This window comes from Leucopleurus acutus (assembly GCF_964270905.1).
Source record: "Leucopleurus acutus genome assembly, chromosome: 12".
NCBI lineage: Eukaryota > Metazoa > Chordata > Mammalia > Artiodactyla > Delphinidae > Leucopleurus > Leucopleurus acutus.
In genome coordinates, this window is record NC_139154.1 from 4,440,329 (window position 1) to 4,465,758 (window position 25,430).

Consider the following 25,430-nt stretch of genomic DNA (forward strand, 5'->3'; position numbering starts at 1 on the left):
ACCAGGCTCTGTCACCATAAAAAAAACCTGTTCATGGGCAGGGCTATATATAACTTAATTGAATTTAGATTATATCATCTATTAGTTTGAAGAAGTTTTTGTAAAGTAGGTCTTATTTCTCTTGTTCTTTTGTACTGGGAGAAATATACAGTAGACAGAAACCAATCTGGATTACTCCAGTCTGAACTCAGATTATGTAGATTATGTGGAATCATTAAACAAATAAATCATTCATGGTGATTACACCATTGGGATGTCCTGATCCAGCATTGAGGTCATAAACCCTATTGTCCATATGAGCTCTAGGGTAGGACTATGCTGTTATCCCTAGGGTAACTTGTTCTATTGATCAATATTGTGGATCAATAAGTGATAAAGTATTTTGACAAAATTGTCTAGAATTTAATCACTTGGGGGTTATTTTGTTCTCTGGGATCACCCCTACTGAAATTGATAGCCCATTTAAAATTTTGTTATCCCTTGAATTCATTTTTTGTTTTACTATTTTTAGACTAGTTAATAACACTCCATAAGGTCTTCTCATCTTATTATGCTATTTCTGCCATTTCATGAGAAGGTCAATTTCACTGATTAAAGCTTTTGTTGAAATTCTGTTTTAGTGAATTCCTATTCTCCCTAATTTACCAATTTTTTTCAACTATTGGGTTTAGATACTGAGTGAAGTAAGTCAGACAAAGACAAATATCATATGATATCGCTTATGTGGAATCTCAAAAAAGGGTAAAAATGAACTTATCTACAAAACATAAATAGAATTACAGATGTAGAAAACACACTTATAGTTACCAGGGGTTAAGGGGGAGAGGCACAATTTGAGAGATTGGGATTGACATACACACTATTATACATAAAATAGATAACTAATAAGGTCCTACTGTATAGCACAGGGAACTCTACTCAATACTCTGTAATGGCATATATGGGAAAAGAATCTAAAAAAGAGTGGATATATGTATATTTATAACTGAGTCTCTTTGTTGTACACCTGAAACTAAAAGCAGTAAATCAACTATACTCCAATAAATATTATATATATATATACTTTTAAACTTTTACTTCCATATATATTAGAAAATTCTTATAATGTTATGTTTAATATTTTATAAATATTCTATTTGTTTCCCCATAATATTAACTCTCTTTTTTAAAAAAATATTCTTTTTTATTTGTTGATTAGAACCTTATCTCGAACACTTCCTTCATATTAATTATGCTAACTTTTTGAATCCTTAGATAATTACAATTATTTTCCTGACAGGTAAATAATATTTTAACTGGGAATAGTATTCTTGGGTCTCTGTCCTTTAATTTTTATTCTATATGAGGCTGCTCACTTATAGTCTCCTCTGCTTGCAAAGGAGAAGCCTGTTTTTAATTTTTTTCTCTGTTAAAATATTTGTCTTTAGCTTGATAATCATTAATATGGATATTTCATTTTAACTTTTACTTGTTTTTTTGCATTAATCTTTCCTGTGCTTTGTGGAAGGAGGCCCTCCATTCTGAAGAGTCAGTTTCTTAGTTACATAATGAACATTTTTTCTCTACTAATTGAGTCTAACTATATTTCTCCTTATATTTTTCTTTTTATGGAAGGCTTATATGTCCCATGTTACAGCTCATGTATGAGTATACCAAGTTACTCATATTTTCACTTATTTTTCTATCTTTTTAAATTTTATCTATAAATTTTAAGATATTTCTTCCACTGGGAATTCAAGGAAATTTAGCTGTTTCTTAGTATTGATCATCTTACTTCTACTTTTTCTACTACATTTCCAAATTCAAAATTCTTGATCATAGTGCCTAAAAAGATTTTATCTATTAATCTATTTTCCTTAAAAACTCTTAATTTTTCTTGTATTTAAATTTTCTGTATGGATTTTCCATGAGTTCTACTTCAGTGGAAGCTACTTATTCTTTGTATGCAGATTCCCTTTCCACTCAATGATATGAGTTTACCTAAGTTCATCAGTACTCAGACTTGCCTGCACATTGCAATCATCGGTGGGGCTCTGGAAAACTACTGTTTACTTGTTCCCTACATATTCTGACTGAATTGTCCTGTGAAGGTCACTGGTGATTTTAATGGACAGTCAAGATTGAGTTCTACTACTCACCTTCATTGTTTTTACTTGATTATGGCTTGGTATAACCTTCTCCCCATCATCTTTTAGGGAAAAACAATTAAGATTGTGGAAACTGGAGCAGAAATATTGGATCAAATGTCCGAAGAGTTGCACTGAGAAATTGCAGAGCCACAAACGAAAATAACTAAGACTCCTCAGAACATCATTACCTCTGGGTCACATACTTGAAAAATACAGGTTTTCAACTGAAAAAAAAACTTCAACTTACATAATCCACAATAATTTTTGTCCTCATTTTATGGCTGCTTTACCTTATCTTAAATAATATAAGTACCCAATAGAACTAAGCTATTATGTCAATACAACATCGGGAGTCAAGGGGAGTGAAAGAGACAAATACAATTTTTTGTCCTTGTATGCCCTCCATGCTTTCTTGGGCAAGAACTACTTTTCCTCTATTTATGTTTTTCTCCTGTATAAATAATCATTTGACATAATGTTAACACTATCTTACTCATTAACATAAATATTTTCAAGTTAAGAATACTGGATAAATGAAAGAATGGAAAAAAAAAGAATACTGGATATTAAAATGATTTGTTAATATTGATTTCTCTCTTAAATACTTGGGTCTTTCATGCCTGAATAGCCCTTGCTTTAATGTACTCTAGCACTCTAGTTGACTTATACAAATAGAATTCCTCTATTAGTATGCATTTCAGGTTCAATCATTTCACTATTCTATTCTACTTTAAACTTTTGGCTCATTGAGCTAAAACAGAACCACTAATTTAGACAATTATTTCCATACTTGTATAATTATGTGGTTTATGTCTATGTATCTTGTCTTGATAACACAACTTACATGAAGTTAGAATTAGTACCTTATTTTTCTTTACAAAATCTTTGATTCCTGGCAGGCATCATGCTGGGTAAATGGCATATATTCAATAAATATGACATAATTAATATTTCATCATTAAACTAATTATATCATATAGTGTAAGAAAATGGGAACATTATAGAAGAATAAAATTTAGAAAGACTACTGTATTCCCATTCTGTAAAGTAATTATCTATGAACAGTTGAATATATTACTTTCCAGAAAATTTTCTGTTGGTATGCTATCACTTATTGAATTTATCATTTAATTTTCAGAAATGAGCTCATTCTATAAATAGTCTTCAGCAACTTACTGTTTTCCATTAAGTAAATAAATATATTAGCCATTTTTGATGAGAGGATACATATTTCTAACTAACCTACTATAAGGGTTAAATAATTCCATTAATATTTCTGACCAAATGAAAATATCCTCATATTATGAGTCTTAAGTGAAATTTATAGTTTTGTATACAAACCAAGGGTTTTTAATATCATACATTTACTAAAAATAATATTGAGAAAAATTCACTATCATCTTTTAGGGTTAAAGTTGCACAGAATAGAAAGATCTTTCCTTCTGAATGATGTTTTACTTCTTCCTCCTCCTTACAACTTTTCTTATTCTCTCTTTCTGGACCTGAATTGATAAAAGGGAGTTATATTTGCTTACTTTATTGGAATATGCCCCTCCCATGATACACAGGATTAAGTGGAGAACAAGAGGGTTCTGAGGACTAGAAAGAGTGGGATATTACATGTGTTCAGCTTGGGTCTAGGCATAAGAGTTGAAAGTAATTTTTAATATTTCTAGACTGAGTAGCCTAGGTCTCTAGAGAATTAAAACACAGATTTTAGGATTAAACAGGGCAAAAAATCAACAACTCAGGCATATATGATATCCTCTATAAAATTTAATTAGAAAAGAATGAAATGAATGATTAGAGCTTGATCATACGTATATTTTCTTAATCCAATAATAAAGTAAGAACTTTTATTCCCAGGGACAAAGAAAACTGAAAAAAAAATGCAACAGTATGTCTGATATTTCAACAAAATTTGAAGACAACAAAAGGAAATCGGAAGAGTGCTAACTACTTTAGGAAGCAGTTACCTGGGTGTTTGTAGTATGGAAACTAATGAGCTAAAGGCCAAAGTGCTCCACAGAGCCCTTAAAATCTCCTTATGTGAAAGAAACAAGTACCACAGAAGGCTGAGATTGAAAAGAAAGAATTGCCAAAAATCGAAGTACAGAGGAGTTGGAATCTCAAGGTCTTCTCAATGGGAGCATTGAAAGCCAAACAGAAAAATGTCCTTTCCTACAATCACAAGCCACATAGGTTCATTCTGTTGGTAAATTGAATGCAAGATACTCCAGATGCACAAGCACAAGCCACTTCAGAAGGAAGTTACCTATCCCTATCAATAATTTGCTTTTCTTTTCTCTCTTTTTTTCTTGATAAGTCTTGTTATCATATTTCTTTTTTTGTGTGTAAATATCATTATTGGAGTATAATTGCTTTACAATTTTGTGTTAGTTTCTTCTGTACAAAAAAGTGAATCAGCTATAAGTATACATATATCTCCATATCCCCTCCTTCTTAAAACTCCCTCCCCCCATCCCACCCCTCTAGTATGTCACAAAGCATTGAGCTGATCTCCCTATGCTATGCAGCATATCAGCTAGCCATCCATTTTATATTTGGTAATGTATATATGTCAATGCTACTCTCTTAATCATTTAGATAATTAACACTTACCTTTTGGTGATTTTCTCAATTCTTCCTGCTGGGACAAGAAATATTGTCAGGTTGGCTGACTTATTGTTGCATTTGGGAGTCTTCCAGAATCTATTAGGTTCCACTTACCTCCCATTTCTGCTAATAGCTCAGCCAGGCTCTCCTCAACACAGATGATTTATCAGACCATATCATCTTCCTGCTTGCATTGACACCATGTATTTGCCCCATGAAACTACTACAGGTTTTTTGCACTCTACAAAAGTAGAGCATTCCTATGAAATCTTTCATAAACTGAAATGGTGTAAAGAAAAGAAACAATTACCTCAGGACACATCTTGCTAAGGGATGCACAAAATAAACTGAGATAAAACACAGATGCTCACAGACACAGTTCAAAGCTGTGGTAGATTGATATTGAAATGATGAGTATAGTTCCAGGGGAAGGAGCTTGAGGGGAGCCACTCTAGCTGCTCAGGGTGCATGCTACTTCTGTAAGGGCTCACTTTTGACCTTTCATCATAAAAGCAAAAATCCTCCTCAGATTTATTTCTGTTACCAGAAACAGGTACTAATATGAGTCTTGTGTAAAAGGGAAGTGGCATAAAGCAAACTTTCGAAAAGTGGAAGATACGTGTACCGCTCTCTGTTCATCCAAGAAAGACAGGGCGTCCTATTCATCTGTGCATCTTTGTAAACAATACTCTTTGGTAAGTCTTATACCCAGATTTTTGGAGTATTTCCATGGAAATAAAGATCTTACAAATCCTTTTATATTATAACCAGAAATAACTACAGGTGATTTTAATTTTTCTATACCATTTTTTATTTTCAAATTTTATCTGATAAGTGTAAATTATTCTTAGATCTTAAATAGAAATTTTACTTCTTTAAGAAAAATAGGGACATTATTGACTTCCAAAAGACTCATTTAATCTACTTGTCCTTCTACTTTTGCTGAAAGAATATTACTTATTTGTTTTCTTTAAATTAGAACAATAACTATGAATTTGCCTTTGTTTTTGTTTCTGTGTCTTGCACTGGGAAATGAGGAAATTACAGGCCTTTTCTTCAGTCTTTATTTTCTTTAAAAAATATGTGTCCTTTATATTTAAACACAGATTCCCAATTGTATACTAATTGTGGAGTTAGAATAAACTGAAGAGGGCATTTGCCACTCTAATGTGCTAAATTGTGCATTCATTATGTTTCTGATGGATTTCCACCCAAGCAGGTAAGTCTAATGAAGTAAAGTGTAATTTTGTCATTTAACTATAATATATATGCATCTCTGAAAGTTTTCTCATATACATTTCCTTGCAGGATTGCTACTTATAAAGTATTCTGTAGTATTCCTCTTTTGTAAAGATATACTTTGTGATGGAAAGAGCACAAAGTTGCAAGACTTGGACTTGAATTCCATTTTTGTATTGAGTTATATGTGAAAAATAATGTTATATTAATAGGTACTATGCTAAAAGAAGTAAATAGGATAATGAATGCAAAGTGTTTTTATAATCAGAGGAACACTATATAATTGATCTTATTACTTAATTTTTAGCCCATTACACTTCTAGAATGGATGCAGGACTGAACAAAAATCAACAACAACAATAACAAATGAAACTTGCAATGTAAATGTCCATTACCTGAAGGTGAATCATAAAAGAGCTGAATGTTACTTGTCCAGGGCCAGCTGACAGAAAGCCTATGTTGAGCTAGCGTTTCAGTTTCTTACAGATATTTAAAGAGCACACACATTCATACACACTCACACACCTGGGCCTTACTTTGTAAATTTTTTATGACAATTGCAGCCTTGGCACAATCACTAAATAGCATTGCTATCAAAAGGTAACTTTTACCCATTCCTTTAGAGCCATTAAAGAATAAGCATCAATTACATATCTTGCCTATTTGATAGGTCAAAAGCTGTAAAAAAGCATACCTTTAACTTAAAAATGTGATTGTACTTCATGAAAATTACAGCTCTTAGGTCCATCTGAAAAAGATAACAATATCTTCCTCAAAGGGCAAGCATTGCAATACTATGAAACCTTTTTTATGCTTTCATGCTGTTTAGCTAATATACAAAGTGTCCACAGTGTTGGGGGAATACTCTTAGGCAAAGAAAAAAAACAGTGATTTAATTTTAAAAGAATTGTGTTATTTTCTTGTAAAAGTGATATATGTTTATTGTAAAAATTAGACAAAAATAAAAACCAATTGCTTTGTTTTCAAGATGTTCACTTAAATGCAAACATATCCACTTCTAATTTTCATGGGATTGACAAAAACAATTAAATTAAATTAAATTAAAGCACCAAAAGTTCCCGCAGTGAAATTCCAAAATAATATTTGAATTACTTCTAAAAAGCAGAGAAAGGTGTCATTATAGAACAAAATTACAGTGTTTTCTATAAACTACAGAAAGTTTTTATCTTAGAAAGGAAATGCTTACAACACTTGATTCAAAACACGTGAATAACAGGACCATGTCAAATGTAATTGGCTTGTTTTCCTGTGAAAATATCAACACATACTGCAAATTCCCAGATGCAGACTGAAGGAAGAGATACTGGTTATCCCCAACATAATTGGCAATGGAGTTGTATTTGTAACTAATATCCTGATGCTAAAATAGCAGGAACTAAAGGCAAAGATGGCCAAAGACAGCCCATATGATAAAGACCTTTGCCAGCAAACTAAATGAGTCCAATCAGTAACTAACATTTTCCTTTTTCTTCGCAGATGCCGTTGGAACACATACCGTAAAACAAAAACAAAACAAAAAACAATGGCATGATTGCAGGAGGTTACTTATAAGGGTTGTCCCAAAATATGAGAAAAATAAATCTCTAAGCACAAAATGGAATTTCTCTGCTGCAAGAATGCCTCTGCATTAACTTCATCCCTACTTTCCTCCCTATCTGTCAAAGCCAATCAGAGCCACAATTTCTAAAAATAATATCAGAGAAAATATTATCTATCTATCTATAAACTTAGGATATGCATATATATGTGTGTGTGCGTGTATATATATATATATATATATATATATATGGATATATTAAAGCATGCAGGAAAGCAGATGCATTGAGGAATTCTGGAAAAGCAGAGTCAATGTTCTACTAAAAGCAGGCTGGAAAACAAACACACTATACTGTTGGTTCACAACATTGGGAGTTCCCACAGTGAAGTTTGAAACTGGCCCCCAAATGTGGAGGGCAAGAAGACACCAAGTAGAGAGGCAGACCACTCAGATTGGCAAGTGGCAGGTTTAATAAGCAGGGGAGCTTACTTAATGAAGCTTGTCTTGGTCAGTCACAAGACTAGTAGATCTAGTAGGAGGGACATATGTTCCAGGGACAGGGGAAGGAATAAGGAGTCTCCAGTTGCCCAGGTCCACTTCTTGGGTCAACCAACAGTCATGTCCTCTCAATGATCTCCCCCAAAACTCTACCCCTCCTGATCAGCCCTTATAATCTTACACATCCCTCTGTTCCCTCTTTTGAAATCTGCCCTGAGCTGTCCTTAAGGGATGTCACGAGCATGGAGGTGGCCCATTTGGAGGCTCTTTGCCTGTACTGGAGGCAGAAACACAGCAACAACACGGGCACATGCAAGAGAAGACACAGATTCAGATCATGATTCCCAAAGTAACATTTGTTTCCATCAAAAGCCTCATAATCTGAACCACTGATTTAAGTCCCCTAGGTTGAGGGTCAGAATACTCAGGACATTCATATACATCCTCATGCTGCTAAAGATGTTACATTAGCAGACTCATCAAATCTGAACACACAACATTCTGTTTGGATAATGGCACAGGTTCTTCCTTGGGAGGCAGTAATAATGTCCAAGATCATCCTATTTTGGTGGACAGCTTTTCTCACTAGAGACACTTTAATGTTCAGTGAAGACAGGCTTTGCCATTTAAGGCTTGTTGGGTGAATTCAGTAAGGGCTTATATGTGTGCTACATCATCCTCCAGACCAATAGAGGGGCTAAAAGTCATGCTGGTGGAGAACAGAAAGCCCCCATCTGGTCTTGAGCAGAGGGAGGTTAGCGGCTTTAGGAACTTGACCTGGTGAGCATACCATACATGTTGACTTGAGGAGGGAGCACTATCAGGTGTGAAGAGATGGGTGTGGGATATGCCAGACTAGGACACCCACCTTCTGCCCTCTCGCAACAGTGCATGTTCCATTCCAAATACAGTGCATTTCAACAGGTCCAGCTTGTAGCAGAACCATAGGATCCCAGTGAAGATTGAGTAGTTCCCCCTCATCCAAGGGTGCAAAGTAACTCACCCATCCCAGTGGGACCTCCCATTACAAATTCCAGTAAATAATACCTTTCCTGGGTGTGATGGGACTTGGTGTTCTCAGAAGCATAGCACCTTGTTGTATGGTGAGAGTCAGGCAATGACTATCTCCTGACACTCTCATATCTTTAAAGTGCTGGGTGTCTCAGCAGTGGCCCCCAGTCTGGCAGATGGGGTAACAGGCCCTACTGATTGAACATTCAGATGTATTAAAGCCTGGGACAGTACTTTAGTCCACTCAGCCAAGGTAGATTTACCTGTTAATAATTTCATCTGTGGCTTTAATATTCCATTCTTCCTTTCCTGCTGCTTGCCTGTTAGAGAGGAGATGGAAACTCCATTCAATGTTATGGTTTTTGCCCAGCCTTGCATATCATGGCCTTTGAAACGTGACCCTCAATCACCTCTATTTGACAGGGTCCTCAGCTTCTCTGATACCTTAATGGTGGAAGCCTGATTTGCTTTGCATCAGGGGAAACCTTGGGTTAGACCAGATGTGGTACCCACACAAACCAAGGCATATTTAGAGCCCTCACTCAGAGAGAGGGGGCCAATATAATCAATTTGCCAATCCTTCACTGGTTGTAAACTCTTGTGTATGGTCCCAGACTCCTCTGGGTCTTGTTTAGAACACAAAGGACATACTGTTACTGCATTAATCAAGTCACTGTGTTCCATGGGCAATCATCTGGACACTATGGTGGCCACTCTTCCTATGCATCCAATCTGCTATATCTATTGAATGGTCAGTTGCTAGGGTTTGTACCTGAGTTCAGGCATCAGCTTCCTAATTGCAAGACTGTATAAGTGCCTTATAAGCCTGGACATGGAAGACAATAAGGACTGTCTCAGGCTCTTTCAGGGAAACACAGTGTCTTTACTCATGGCCAACTCTCCTGCCTGATCACCAGCCACATCTACTGGCTACTATGGTTTGTTCCTATTTTCATCCAGATGGTGTCAGTGTTGGGCTGAATAGTCACTGCAGTCCATGTGGATGGTTCAATGCTACTAAACCTGTCAGCATATGAGTCATCAGTGGAAATGTCCTCCATCCCTTCTCTACAGGCTGCCGGGGTTGCCACAGGAATAGGAATGGGGACATTTGGAGGATCTACATGCTATAAAAGGTCTAGTAGCACCCACATTTCTAGAGACAGTGGGTTGGCAGACAGGGTGATCCTCTGCTACAAATAGGTGTGCCACTTAGTTAAAGTGACAATTAGAGCCATGGCAGAGGTGGGGCAATGGATCATAGTTTTAACCTACACCTTAATTAGACAGGAAGTTCTTACCATAATATGCTATTTCTTTGTGAGATGCTCTACCTAGAGAATTGCTGTGTACACTGCTAGTTGCTGTTGCTTTTTGGAGGTATATCAGAATTTTGTCCCCTTCCAGAGCTGGGACCAAAACTCTCAGGATACTCTCTCTTTCTGTTGTCTCTACCACAGTGCCCACTCCATACCTCTTGGAGCTACAGTTACATCTAACTCAAATGAGAGATACTCAGAGCTTCAATATGCTTCACTAGTTTTTTGCCATCTTAAAGGCAGCTTGCTACTCTGATCCCTAGTCCCACATGTGCCTTTTATTTATGGCAATAAAAAGGATAGAGGCACTGTGCCAGGTGGAGAATAAAATTCTTCTAAATCCCCCAGATCCCTGCAAAGACATGCACCTCTTTCATGTTCGTAGGGGGTGCTCAGGCTTGTACCACCTTATCAATCAGTTTCTGGGACAATATGTGTCTCACCCAACCATATGACTCTCAGAAACTTTACAGTGACTGGGCATTACATTTTATTTGAGTTCACTGCTTACCCTCTTCCTCACAACTGTTTCAGGGAAGCACTTGAAAGGTCCATCGTTGCCCTCCCCCTGAAGGCAATTTGATCTTGTGACTCAGCAGCCAGGGGTATACTGAACAAGCACCTGCTAAGTCAGTCAAGATAGCAGCAAAGTTGGGCACAGGGCATGGATGGGGTGACACTACCTTGTTCATTTCTCAGTAGTCCATGGTCATCCTCTTTGAGCCTTCTGTATTTTTTACCTGCCATACCTACTTGGTGTAGTTCTTGGATAGTTTTTCCTATTTCCTTATGCTCCACGGGCGATTTATATTATTTGACAATTACTACTCTTTCCAGGGGTGGTAGCCTCACTGGTTCCCAGTTGGTGATTCCCCTCAGCACTGGTTTGATTACTCTAACCTGGAGGCAGAATTGACCAATAAGTTTGCAGAGTTTGACCTTGTAGGATATCAACGTCCAACATGTTCTCTGGTACTGAAGAGATAGAAACCTCATATTCTCATTGAGGGATAATACACAATTTGCAGGGTCAGAGGGGCCTTCCTGACCCTAACTATTTGCCCTCCATAACCATCGATTGTGCTGAGGGGGCCAGAGAACTCCTTAGGATGACCATGTATTAGAGTACTTTCGGCTCCAGTATCCACCAGAGCTGTCACCTTTTATTGTTTTCTTGGGGACAAGTGAGGCCTCTGGTCACCCCCAATGGCCCTCAACTTGAGGTGATCTTGGCGTGAATCCTATACCCAGGACATGGGAGAAGCTAAGCTAGAATAATACTGTGTCCCTGAGGTCTCTGCTGGAGCAGGTGGGGCATCAGGGATGGTAGGGACTGCTGTTCCAGTTTAAGACTTTCCACAGGCCCACCAACACAGTGCTGGGTTGCTGGTCTGTCTTTTCAGGTGGGGTCCTGGGAGCAGTGAGTTCAAAGCACATTTGCTTCTGGGTTACCTTTATCTGATGCTTTAGAGCAGATTGGCATAGCCTTTGAGCTCCTCTCTGTTTCAGGTCTTTCCCAGCCCCGTACCTTTCATTCCTGGGCTTGTCAGTTTCCCCCAATCAGCAATGGATTGCCCAACATCATAGATTTCTTGTACCATGACTAGGTTCAGCATGGATATCAGCATCGCACATCAGGTGCTGGGGCAGACTGCAGTATCCTGGCTTTCATTCTTACAGTCAGTGTGGCCCGATCAGGATCTGCAAAGACAATGGTGTAGATGGCCTGCCTCATTCCCAATTTCCTGAGAATTTGCTGTGTCTCTTCTATAGATTTCCAAGGCCCCAAGTGCTCAGGAAGAGCCTCCTCATTGGGTCAAGCCTCCCTGTAGGCTAGAATAATCCAATCTATAAAGAAGGGAGTACTTTGAATCCCGCAGTGCCCTGTAGGTGCTGCCAGAGGGCAGGGCATGTGGTGATATTGCTCATGTTCTCTGCCTCCTGCCTAATCAGAAAAAATGCCCTCACCTCCTGTACCCCATGGCCACACTAACCATGCCTGGATACCTTCCTTGGCCTTTTGCTGGAACTTGGTAGATATATCAATAAACTTACTGGGAGTATATTTCTCATCATAAACGTTTCCTGACCTGGGGGCTGCCTCACTGGCTGTGCTTTTGCTTTCCTTTATATTAGGGGTTGGATGGTAAAGTGCACTTCATTTGTTCCACCTTTAATCACTACACATCCTCCTCTTTGCTCTCCTCACTTTCCCAAGGATTCCAACCCTTAGTGTGTTAATCAGGCTTAGCCGCAAGTGCTCAGACCTTTATTTGCAGAAACCTGTGCCCTCCTGGCTTTGTAAAAATCTCAGGCTAAGATCTACAACCTATTATATTGCTCTCCTGTCTTGTCTGTGAACCCCAAAGGGAACAGAACAGTGGACACCACATGTCCTTCTCTAACCTCAGTACATCTTCCAACTCTCTAACTCGAGCTTCTGCCTCTAGTCAGCCCACCTACCTGCCCACAGTAAGGGTCAGCCCACTGTGCAGTCTTGCATTTCTCTTCTTGCCACCAGTCCTCAAACAAGCACCTTAGACCAGCTGGCATTTCTGAGGCATCTCTGTATTCACACAGCAGTCCACCAGCATCTGACATACAGACCACCCTTCCCCACATAGAGGTTGATGCCCAACGGGAATTCCCCTGTGGTTGCCTACCATGAGGTCTTTCCCAAGACCTATTTTTTTGGCCTCCTGGCTGGCTTGTCAACTGTTGGTTAGAAACCTCTGGAGTTCCCTGGGTGAAAGCAAACTGGCTCCAGTACATGGAAGATAAGGAGAAACTAAAGAAAAAGGTAGATCACTGCAGATTAGTAGGTGGCAGATTTAATATGCAGGGAAACTTGCATATGAGTAGGTCTCTGCACTCGGCGGTGCCCCACCCCCCACCCCATCCAGCTGAAACACAGTCAGCTGCCAGAATCTTAAAACTTTATATAGAGAACTTAATGGAGTTCAGTCATGTAATCAGTCCAAATGGTCTCAGTACCACATTGTTCTCTCAAGGATGCATCCATGAAATGACTGCTAGTGTGGGAATAGTAGGCAGGATATACATTCCAAGGACAGGGGAGGGGGAGCAAGCCTCCAGTTGTATGGGTCCAGCTCTCAGGTCAACCAGGGGTCATGTTCTCTCAGTGACCTCCTGCAACACACACATGAAAATGGTTCTTTACTTGGCATTCTAAGTAAGGTATGAGAAATTATTGTTATTGCCAATAATAGCTTCCATTTATTTAAAACATATTACTTGCCAGGTAATTTAAGTGCCCTCAAGTGACATCGTTTTGAAAATTTACAAAATCCTAAATGAAACAGATATTTTCCCTATTTTAGACAAAAAGGAAATGGGTTGGGGGGAGAGACTGTTGGAAAGAAAAAGAAGCAAGTAAATAAAAACACCTATTTTCTTTTTTTTTTAATTAGAGAAGAAAAAAAAATTTACTTTGTACCCCAAATACCACATCCTACACAAAATATTAAAAAAACATATCCTGTCTGTTGGATTTTAAACATGAATTTTATTTCCTGAAATATTTTATTAAATGTGTTCTATCTCAAAAATAATCAAGGCAAACAGTGAAAATATAAGTAAATGGAACGGTCAATACCTAAAAAACATTATTTTAACATTTTGCATATGCCATTTTAGAATTTTTTAAAACCAAAATAATAAATGTAAAATATGTTATAAATACTGTTGTAAGAAGTGTTTTTAACATATTAAGACTCATTTTCCACGTACCTGTTTGTTTTCTGTGTCTACCATTATTTTTATTTTTATTTATTTATTTATTTTTGAATGTATAAAGTGTTTTTATTTGTGTTTAGCATTAAACACTGAGATGAAAATAACTTACTGACATAAAAACATTAAAAATTTGAATAAGCATGTCACTATTGAAGGAAAGAGCGTATTTTCTGAGAACCAATTTTCCCCCTCACCTCATTTATAGTTGCTATTGAGCAAAACATACAGTTGACAATTTAAGGGTTAAAAAGAGAGCTTTATGCTTGAGCACATACACACCAATTATTTTATGTAGAGTCAGATCATGGGGTAAGTGTTGGAGACAATCAAAACTAGGAAAAACTGTTACAGTGAGAATATGGTACAACCAACTTGTGGTGTCCCGGTAGGCCATATACTATGGTCCAGGCTTTCACAGCTCTGGACAAAATAACAAGGTTTCTGTTTGTCTGGGTTTTGGCGGCTTCTTGTTAGTTAGTTTATTTACTAGATACCTTTGTCTGGTGTGAAGCACAGTGCCTCCTCTATTTTTCTTTGCTTGGCTGGTCTGATCCAACTGGAATTTGCTCTTAGTTGACTCTGCTTCAGGCTTTCATTGGTTTTCTTTATGCACATGGCTCATTATAGTCAATTGCACCATCTGACCATCTCGCCCACCACCTTCAGGTCAGTACAATCATTGCTTTCCAGCTGCCTTCTGTCTTTAGGGTTAGACTCAGCCCCACTGATCAGGAATCTCCCCAGGGGCAACTTCACTGAAGCAACCCCCCCACGTTCAGCAGCACCCACAGAATCCACTCCAGGGGGACAGAGAACTGGGCAGTGGCTCCTGTACATGGCCAGCCCCTTGAGAGACCATCAAGTAACTGTTCAGCAGGCTGGGCTCTGTGCCCCATGAGGCAGAAGCAGTGGGCTGGGGTGATGGTCAGGCACTGAGGGGAGCCCCATCCAGCTGAAACACAGTCAGCAAGCAAACCAACTTTCTGGACAAAGGCAGACTTCTCACCAAAATTTTGCCAAGAGTACACATTTTCTTCCCTTGTTGCATTCTGTATAAGTTATTGTCTCACAGATAACTCTCAGATCTTGGTCTAACTGCCTTAATGTATATAGTTTTTAAATTCCATTTTATTCCTTCAAGAAAGGGAAACAAACCCATCAATTACAAGGTTCATAAGTCCCCAGAAAATAATTTGACCAAAAATCTTCCAGTCAGAGGTCTTTTGAGTTTTCTACTTTTTCCCTGTCTTGGTCTAGAAATTGAGAGATATCTGCTGTCACCCAGGTGGCTTTTTTTTTTTTTCTGAAAGTAAAAGAATTGGAAAAGATATACAGTGCAAATATAAACCAAAAGGAAATTATATAATAACAGATACAGTAGACCTGAAAGCAAAAGCGTTACTAGAAATAAACAAGGGCACTTCATATCAACAAGTCCAATTTACCAGGAAGTTTTAAATTTGTACGCATTTAACTTCAAATTATATAGAACAACAGAGCTACAAGGAAAATATAGACAAATTCACTATCATAATAGGAGATTTAACATACTGCGCTCATTCACTGATAGAGGATACATCTTTCAGAACAAGTAGACTCCTCCCACCAAAAAAAAGTTAGTAAGGACATAAAAAACTTAAATAACGTGAGCAGCAAATTTGATTCAACAAGCAGATATATAGTCACTATACTCCAAAACTTTAAACTACAAATTATTTGCAAGCACACTAGGAACATTTTTAAAACTGACCATATCGTGCTATAAGGAAAATTTTTAAAAAATTCAAAGTATTAAAATTATACAGTGTGTTTCTTGACTTGTAGTTAAGCTATAACTCAGTAACAAAAAAGTAACTAGAAGTTATGAAATATACTATTTCTAAGTAATCCCCCAAAAAACAAATCAGAATTGGAGTTAGAAAATAATTTGAACTGAATGATAATAAAAATATTACATACCAAAACTGGGATGTGACTAAAGCTATGCTTAGGAAAATGTATATTCTTTTTTTTTTTCCAAGGTAACAGTACTGCTTTTTTAAAAAATTGCACACATGTCTATAAACCTAATATATACATTTTCTCTATTTTTTTTATACAGCAGGTTCTTATTAGTCATCAATTTTATACACATTAGTGTATACATTTCAATCCCAATCTCCCAATTCATCACACCACTCCCCCACCCCGCGGCTTTCCACACTTGGTGTCCATACGTTTGTCCTCTACATCTCTGTCTCAAATTCTGCCCTGCAAACCGGCTCATCTGTACCATTTTTCTAGGTTCCACATATATGTGTTAATATACGATATTTGTTTTTCTCTTTTTGACATAGTTCACTCTGTATGACAGTCTCTAGATCCATCCAAGTCTCAATAAATGACCCAATTTCTTTCCTTTTTATGGCTGAGTAATATTCCATTGAATATATGTACCACTTCTTTTTTATCCATTCATCTGTCGATGGGCATTTAGGTTGTTTCCATGACCTGGCTATTGTAAATAGTGTTGCAGTGAATATTGGGGTACATGTGTGTTTTTGAATTGTGTTTTTCTCTGGGTATATGCCCAGTAGTGAGATTGCTGGATCATATGGTAATTCTATTTTTAGTTTTTTAAGGAACCTCCATACTGTTCTCCATAGTATCTGTATCAGTTTACATTCCCACCAACAGTGCAAGACAGTTCCCTTTCCTCCACACACTCTCCAGCATTTGTTGTTTGTAGATTTTCTGATGAAGCCCATTCTAACTGGTGTGAGATGATACCTCATTGCAGTTTTGATTTTCATTTCTCTAATAATTAGTCATGTTGAGCAGATTTTCATGTGCTTCTTGGCCATCTGTATGTCTTCTTTGGAGAAATGTCTGTTTAGGTCTTCTGCCCATTTTTGGATTGGTTGTTTGTTTTTAATATTGAGCTGCATGAGCTGTTTATATATTTTGGAGATTAATCCTTTGTCCATTGATTCATTTGCAAATATTTTCTACCATTCTGAGGGCTGTCTTTTCATCTTGTTTATGGTTTCCTTTGCTGTGCAAAAGCTTTTAAGTTTCATTAGGTCCCATTTGTTTATTTTTGTTTTATTTTCATTACTCTAGGAGGTGGATCAAAAGAGATCTTGCTGTGATTTATGTCAAAGAGTGTTCTTCCTGTTTTCCTCTAAGAGTTTTATAGTGGCCGGTCTTATACTTTTGTCTCTAATCCATTTTGAATTTATTTTTGTGTATGGTGTTAGGGAGTGTTCTAATTTCATTCTTTTACATGTAGGTGTCCAGTTTTTCCAGTGCCACTTATTGAAGAAACTGTCTTTTCTCCATTGTATATCCTTGCCTCCTTTGTCATAGATTAATTGACCATAGGTGTGTGGGTTTATCTCTGGGCTTTCTATGTTGTTCCATTAATATATATATTGGTTTCTGTGCCAGTACCACATTGTCTTGATTACTGTAGGTTTGTAGTATAGTCTGAAGCCAGGGAGTATGATTCCTCCAGCTCCATTTTTTTCCCTCAAGACTGCTTTGGCTATCCGGGGTCTTTTGTGTCTCCATACAAATTTTAAGACTTTTTGTTCTAGTTCCATAAAAAATGCCATTGGTAATTTGATAGAGATTGCATTGAAGCTGTAGATTGCTTTGGGTAGTATAGTCATTTTCAAAATATCGATTCTTCCAATCCAAGAACATGGTATATCTCTCCATCTGTTTCTATCTGTTTTAATTTCTTTCATAGTCTGTAATAGTTTTCTGTCATAGTTTTCTGCATACAGGTCTTTTGTCTCCCTACATAGGTTTATTCCTAGGTATTTTATTCTTTTTGTTGCAATGGTAAATGGGAGTGTTTCCTTAATTTCTCTTTCATATTTTTCATCATTAGTTTATAGGAATGCAAAAGATTTCTGTGCATTAATTTTGTATCCTTCAACTTTGCCAGATTCATTGATTAGTTCCAGGAGTTTTCTGGTGGCATCTTTTGGATTCTCTATGTATAGTATTATGCCATCTGCAAACAGTGACAGTTTTACTTCTTTTCCAATTTGAATTTCTTTTATTTATTTTTCTTCTCTGATTGCCAAGGCAAGGACTTCCAAAACTATCTTGAATATTAGCAGTGAGATTGGACATCCTTCTCTTGTTCCTGATCTCAGAGGAAATGGTTTCAGTTTTTCACCATTGAGAATGATGTTTGCTGTGGGTTTGTCATATATGGACTTTATTATGTTGAGGCAGGTTCCCTCTATGTCCACTTTCTGGAGAGTTTTTATCATAAATGGGTTTTGAATTTGTCTAAAGCTTTTTCTGCATCTATTGAGATGATCATATGGATTTTGTCCTTCAGTTTGTTAATATAGTGTATCACATTGATTGATTTGTGTATATTGAAGAATCCTTGCATCCCTGCGATAAATCTCACTTGATCATGTTGTATGATCCTTTTAATGTGCTGTTGGATTCTGTTTGCTAGTATTTTGTTGAGGATTTTTCTATCAATATTCATCAGTGATATTGGTCTGTAATTTTCTTTTTTTGTATTATCTTTGCCAGGTTTTGGTATCAGCGTGATGGTGGCCTCATAGAATTATTTTGGGAATGTTCCTTCCTCTGCAAATTTTTGTAAGAGTTTGAGAAGAATGGGTGTTAGCTCTTCTCTAAATGTTTGATCGAGTTCACCTGTGAAGCCATCTGGTCCTGAACTTTTGTTTGTTGGAAGATTTTTAATCACAGTTTCTATTTCAGTACTTATGATTCGTCTGTTCATATTTTCTATTTCTTGCTGGTTCTGTCTTGGAAGGTTATACCTTTCTAAGAATTTGTCCATTTCTTCCAGGTTGTCCATTTTATTGGCATAGAGTTATTTGTAGTAGTCTCTTAGGATGCTTTGTATTTCTGCACTGTCTGTTGTAACTTCTCCTTTTCATTTCTAATCTTATTGATTGAGTCCTCTCCCTCTTTTTCTTGATGAGACTGGCTAATGGTTTATCAATTTTGTTTATCTTCTCAAAGAACCAGCTTTTAGTTTTATTGAGCTTTGCTATTGTTTTCTTTGTTTCTATTTCATTTATTTCTGCTCTGATCTGTATGATTTCTTTCCTTCTGCTAACTTTGGGTTTTGTTTGCTCTTCTTTCTCTAGTTCCTTTAGGTGTAAGATTAGATCATTTATTTGAGAGTTTTCTTGTTTTCTGATGTAGGCTTCTATAGCTATAAACTTCCCTGTTAGATCTGCTTTTGCTGCATCCCATAGGTTTTGGACTGCCATGTTTTCATTGTCAATTGTCTCTAGGTACTTTTTTAAAAATTTCCTCTCTGATTTCTTCAGTGATCTCTTGGCGATTTAGTAACGTATTGTTTAGCCTCCATGTGTTTGTGTTTTTCATGTTTGTTCCCCTGTAATTCATTTCTAATCTCATAGTGTTGTGGTCAGAAAAGAGGCGTGATATGATTTCAATTTTATTAAAATTACTGAGGCTTGCTTTGTGACCCAAGATGTGATCTTTCCTGGAGAATGTTCCGTGCACACTTCAGAGAGAAGTGTAATTTGCTATTTTTGGATGGAATGTCATATAAATATCAATTAAATCTGTCTGTCTATTGTGTCATTTAAAGCTTCTGTTTCCTTATTTATTTTCATTTTGTATGATCTGTCTATTGGTGTAAGTGAGGTGTTAAAGCCCCCCACTATTATTGTATTATTGTCGATTTCCTGTTTTATAGCTGTTACTCATTGTCTTATGTATTGAGGTGATCCTATGTTGGGTGCACATATATTTATAATTGTTATATTTTCTTGGATTGATCCCCTGATCATTATGTAGTGTCCTTTCTTGTCTCTTGTAACATTCTTTATTTTAAAGTCTATTTTAATCTCTATGAGTATTGCTACTCCAGCTTTCTTTTGATTTCCATTTGCATGGAATATCTTTTCCATCCCCTCAGTCTGAAGTGGGTTTCTTGGAGACAGCATATATATGGGTCTTGTTTTTGTATCCATTCAGCAAGCCTGTGTCTTTTGGTTGGAGCATTTAATCTATTCACATTTAAGGTAATTATCAATAGGTATGTTCCTATCACTATTTTCTTAATTGCTTTGGGTTTATTTTTGTAGGTCCTTTTCTTCTCTTGTGTTTTCCACTTAGAGAAGTTCCTTTAGCATTTGCTGTAGAACTGGTTTGGTGGTGCTGAATTCGATTAGCTTATGCTTGTCTGCAAAGCTTTTGATTTCTCCATCGAATCTGAATGAGATCCTTGCCGGATAGAGTAAGCTTGGTTGTAGATTCTTCCCTTTCATCACTTTAAGTATATCATTCCACTCCCTTCGTCTTGTAGAGTTTCTACTGAGAAATCAGCTGTTAACCTTATGGGAGTTCCCTTGTATGTTATTTTTCATTTTTCCCTTGCTACTTTCAATAATTTTTCTTTTTCTTTAATTTTTGCCAATTTGATTACTATGTGTCTCAGCATGTTTCTCCTTTGGCTTATCCTGTATGGGACTGGCTGTGCTTCCTGGACTCGTGTGGCTATTTCCTTTCCCATGTTAGGGAAGTGTTCAACTATAATATCTTCAAATATTTTCTCTGATCCTTTCTCTCTCCTTTCTCCTTCTGGGACCCCTATAATGTGAATGCTGTTGTGTTTAATGTTGTCCCAAAGGTCTCTTAGGCTGTGTTCATTTCTTTTCATTCTTTTTTCTTTATTCTGTTCCACAGCAGTGAATTCCACCATTCTGTCTTCCAGGTCACTTATCCGTTCTTCTGCCTCAGTTATTCTGCTATTGATTCCTTCTAGTGTAGTTTTCATTTCAGTTATTGTATTGTTCATCTCTGTTTGTTTGTTCTTTAATTCTTCTAGGTCTTTGTTAAACATTTCTTGCATCTTCTTGATCTTTGCCTCCATTGCTTTTCTGAGGTCCTGGATCATCTTCACTATAATTATTCTGAATTCTTTTTCTGGAAGCTTGTCTATCTCCATTTTGTTTAGTTGTTCTTCTGGGGTTTTATCTTTTTCCTTCATCTGGTACATAGCCCTATGTATTTTCATCTTGTCTATCTTTCTGTGAATGTGGTTTTTGTTCTGCAGGCTGCAGAATTGTAGTTCTTCTTGCTTCTCCTGTCTGACCTCTGGTGAATGAGGCTATCTAAGGGGCTTGTGCAGATTTCCTGATGGGAGGTACTTGTGGTGGGTAGAGCTGGGTGTTGCTCTGGTGGGCACAGCTCAGTAAAACTTTAATCCGCTTGACTGCTGATGGGTGGGTTTGGGTTCACTCCCTGTTGGGTGTGGCCTGAGGCAACCCAACACTGGAGCCTACCTGGGCTCTTTGGTTGGGCTAATGGCAGACTCTGGGAGGGCTCACACCAAAGAGTACTTCGCAGAACTTCTGCTGCCAGTGTTCTTGTCCCCACAGTGAGTCACAGACAACCCCTGCCTCTGCAGGAGACCCTCCAACACTAGCAGGTAGGTCTGGTTCAGTCTCCCCTGGGGTCACTGCTCCTTCCCCTGGGTCCCAATGTGCACACTACTTTGTGTGTGCCCTCCAGGAGTAGAGTTTCTGTTTCCCCCAGTCCTGTCGAAGTTCTGCAATCAAATCCCATTAGCCTTCAAAGTCTGATTCTCTAGGAATTCCTCCTCCCATTTCCGGACCCCCTGGTTGTGAAGCCTAACATGGGGCTCAGAACCCTCACTCCAGTGGGTGGACTTCTGTGGTATAAGTGTTCTCCAGTCTCTGAGTCACACACCCAACAGTTATGGGATTTGATTTTGCTGTGATTGTGCCCCTCCTACCATCTTATTGTGACTTCTCCTTTGTCTTTGGATATGGGGTATCTTTTTTGGTGAGTTCCAGTTTCTTCCTGTTGATGATTGTCCAGCAGCTAGTTGTGATTCTGGTGTTCTCACAAGAGAGAGTGAGAGCATGTCCTTCTACTCTCCCATCTTGGTTCAGGCCTCTACCATTATTTTTAATGGCTGAACATTATTCTATTAGTTAGTTGTGTTTATTATTCATTACTGAAAGCATATTTCCAGTTTTTACTAATATTAAAAAATCCTTTATACATAAAGTAATATATATTATAGTTATATATATATGTAGATATATATACTGTATATATATGTGTGTGTATATATTGACTATATATATATATATATATATATATTTGTGTATTTTTCTGAATATATCCTTAGCAATAAATGACAGCTATAGAATCACTAAATCTAAATATAAGGAAAGTTTTAGGAATTTGGGTCCACATAAACAATTTCCTCCAGCCAGACACAATGTATAAACTTTTAGTAGACAGATCATTTCTATACCACTGCCTAATCAGTTTTAAATTCACATAAAATTAAGTTTAGATAAGTTAATTTCAGAATAATTTTTACTATTTAATCTCAAAATCTGGTGTTCTTAGACATCTGCACATTGTACTGTAAGACAACTGAATAAAACACTTAATTTTTAACTCTAGCTTTGTCAACTGTGGCTTCTATATCCAGCAAACATGACTTTAATCTCTGTAGGCTATGTGATTCATGCATTTCGAGGAATTGAGGGCATATGAAATCATTGTATCCAGTTCAATAACTGTATCCAGTTTTCTTTAACTTTTCTTTTCCTTTCATTTCATTTTCATTTTCTTTCTTTGTTTTTGTAGAAGATTGTTATTTAAGAAGTCTGCAGGAGATAAAAAATTGGAGGCCATCCCAAAGAATGTAAGAGACATGATAAAATGGGGAAAGTAAAAATGTATGATACTTGTGATCACATAGGGGAATTAAATAATCACTGCTGTATCATTAACGTTAATTAGTAGAAAGATATATGCTTTTATAAATGTGTACATTAAAAAGTGAGCATAGATAGTTTATAAATTTCACAATTCACTAGAAGAAAATAAGCACACACACATTAAAAAAAGGAAAATCTGTATCGTATTAAAAGGTAGAAAACAAACCATAAATAAACACAAACATAAAAATATAAATTATGAAACAAAATAAGTAACTTGTATTGAGCACTAATGGTGCATAGGAATTGCTTTGGAGTTTTATATGTAGTAACTCATTTAATCCTCCCATCTAACTTATGACCCAGATGCTTTCACAAAGGTCAGGCTGTGATGCCAGCCTACCCTTCATTTCCTTTTCAGCTCTACCACTCGCTAGTAGTGTGATCTTAATCAAGTTAGTTAAATTCTCAGGCACCTCAGTTTATTCCCTTGAAAACTGGGCATAATAACAGCACCTTTCTCAAAGGATTGTTCTGAGGATTAAATATGTTAAAACTCATAAAATTTTCAGTTAAATGCTTGACATAGTGAACCCATATAGGAAGTTTTATTTGTTTTGTGTTTTGAAGCCATGTCTTATTTTCTTTCTGCCTCTGACTTTTATAGCACTATGTTTGCTGTATGTTGTCTTTAAATAACTGTTTAATTCTGCAATATTTTTAATTTTTCTGAGTACTTTACCTCACTACATTAACTCTTTAATTTAACAGATATAAAATGACCTCCAGATTGAGACTGGGCAGACAGCAAGATAGATGGAGAATTAAATATATTCAATAACCCAGAAGCTAATAGATGAAGGCAGAAAAGATTTCACAGAAACTGAAAAAAATGACAAAGCAAGGATAGGGATAGTAGAAAGTGGTGGAGTGGTTTCCTTTAATGCAGAAAAGGAAGAGGAACCTAGAATACAGGGTAGGGGTGACCTTCTACAGCTGGTGGACACCTAGCTAATATTTTCTTTTTATTAGAAGAGAATGTCAGACGTAAACACACAGAGGTAAGTATGTGAGTAAGCACACTCTAATGTGCTAAATCCATTAATAAAGCGTTCAAAAGAAAACTAGTATCCAACTGCCATTTCTACCAGTCTTCCCCTTAGTTCAGCTTTTCTCTACTGAGGTGAGAGTTTGCTGGCTGTCTAGCCTTCTAAAAAGTATGTGAGAAAAACATCTAAACTGACATGCTACAATAATTTTATCTCCAGTTCTACCCAACAGTGATTTATTTGTGTGAAGTCATAGTGTTTTTAGCTAACATGAATTGGATACTTACTATATCTTTGATAAATTTAAATGTATTTATCTTATTTAATTTCCTCCCTCATTTAATGTTTACATCAATTCTACTAGGTAAATAAAATGTTATGTTTTATAGATTAAATATAACATCTTGTCCAAGATCTCATTTCAATTTTATTTTTCAATTCAGTGTTATTTACCTTTTAAATAATAGAATTAAATAGAATTAAATAGAAATTTAAATAATCTAAATTAAATAGAATCTAAAAATTAAATAAATCTAAATTAAATAGAATTAAATAAAAATAGAATTAAAACTACAGATTTAATTCTCCCTTAGGCTTTCTTTGGTCTTAATTTTCAGTCTTTCGCGTTTTTGTAATTTCTGGTTCTCCATGGACATTTTCATCTGCATTAGGACAGATTACATCAGTTTATTGCCAGTGGCTCTTTTTTGGCTGAAATTTACTCTGACGTTTTAAGAACGTTTGTGTTCATTAAATAAAAAAAGTAAAGAAAGGCAACTATTATTTTTCCTTTATCTGACCTTAGATCAGTTTATTCAAAGGGCAAGCTATGCCAGAGCCCTGAACAACTCCTTGGGCACTATTATTTAGTAATTGCTGTGGCTTTTTCCTTTAGTGGGTCTCTGACTTGTCCATTTGTCCATTTTATAAATTCATGAAAACCTTTGTTACAAAAGAAAATACACACATTGAATTGTACTTGAACTCAGAAAATGAATATGACAGGAAGCAGAAAAAAACAGTGAATGAAGATTTTTACACTGAGACACTATGCATTTGTCAGCACATGATTTATAAATTTAATTTTATGAATTGACTCCTAGAAGGCATTAGGAAAATAGACAGCTAGTTTTCACTCATTCATGAGCCTTTTATATTAAAACATTTTTCCCAGGTGATCACTACCTAAAGACTAAAAGCATCTATAGAAATTTTACTGATTTTTATTACTTGAATAAAAAAAGAATTAGAGAACTGCATTTAAAGACAAAATAACCCCTGAGTTTTAGTTATTGTTCTACTTCTTCCTAGAAATGATATTTGGACAAATTACTCCACTTTCTAAGCCTGGTTGTCTCCACCAGTATAAGAATCTGGCTGATAATATTAACTCCACTAGCAAGTGGGATGCTTACACAGTAGCTGTAAAAACAACTAGCATTTATTGCATGTTTTCTATATACCAAACATGAGTCTAAGAACATTATATGTATTCATTCATTTGATTTGCACATGGCCTTGTGAGTTGGGTT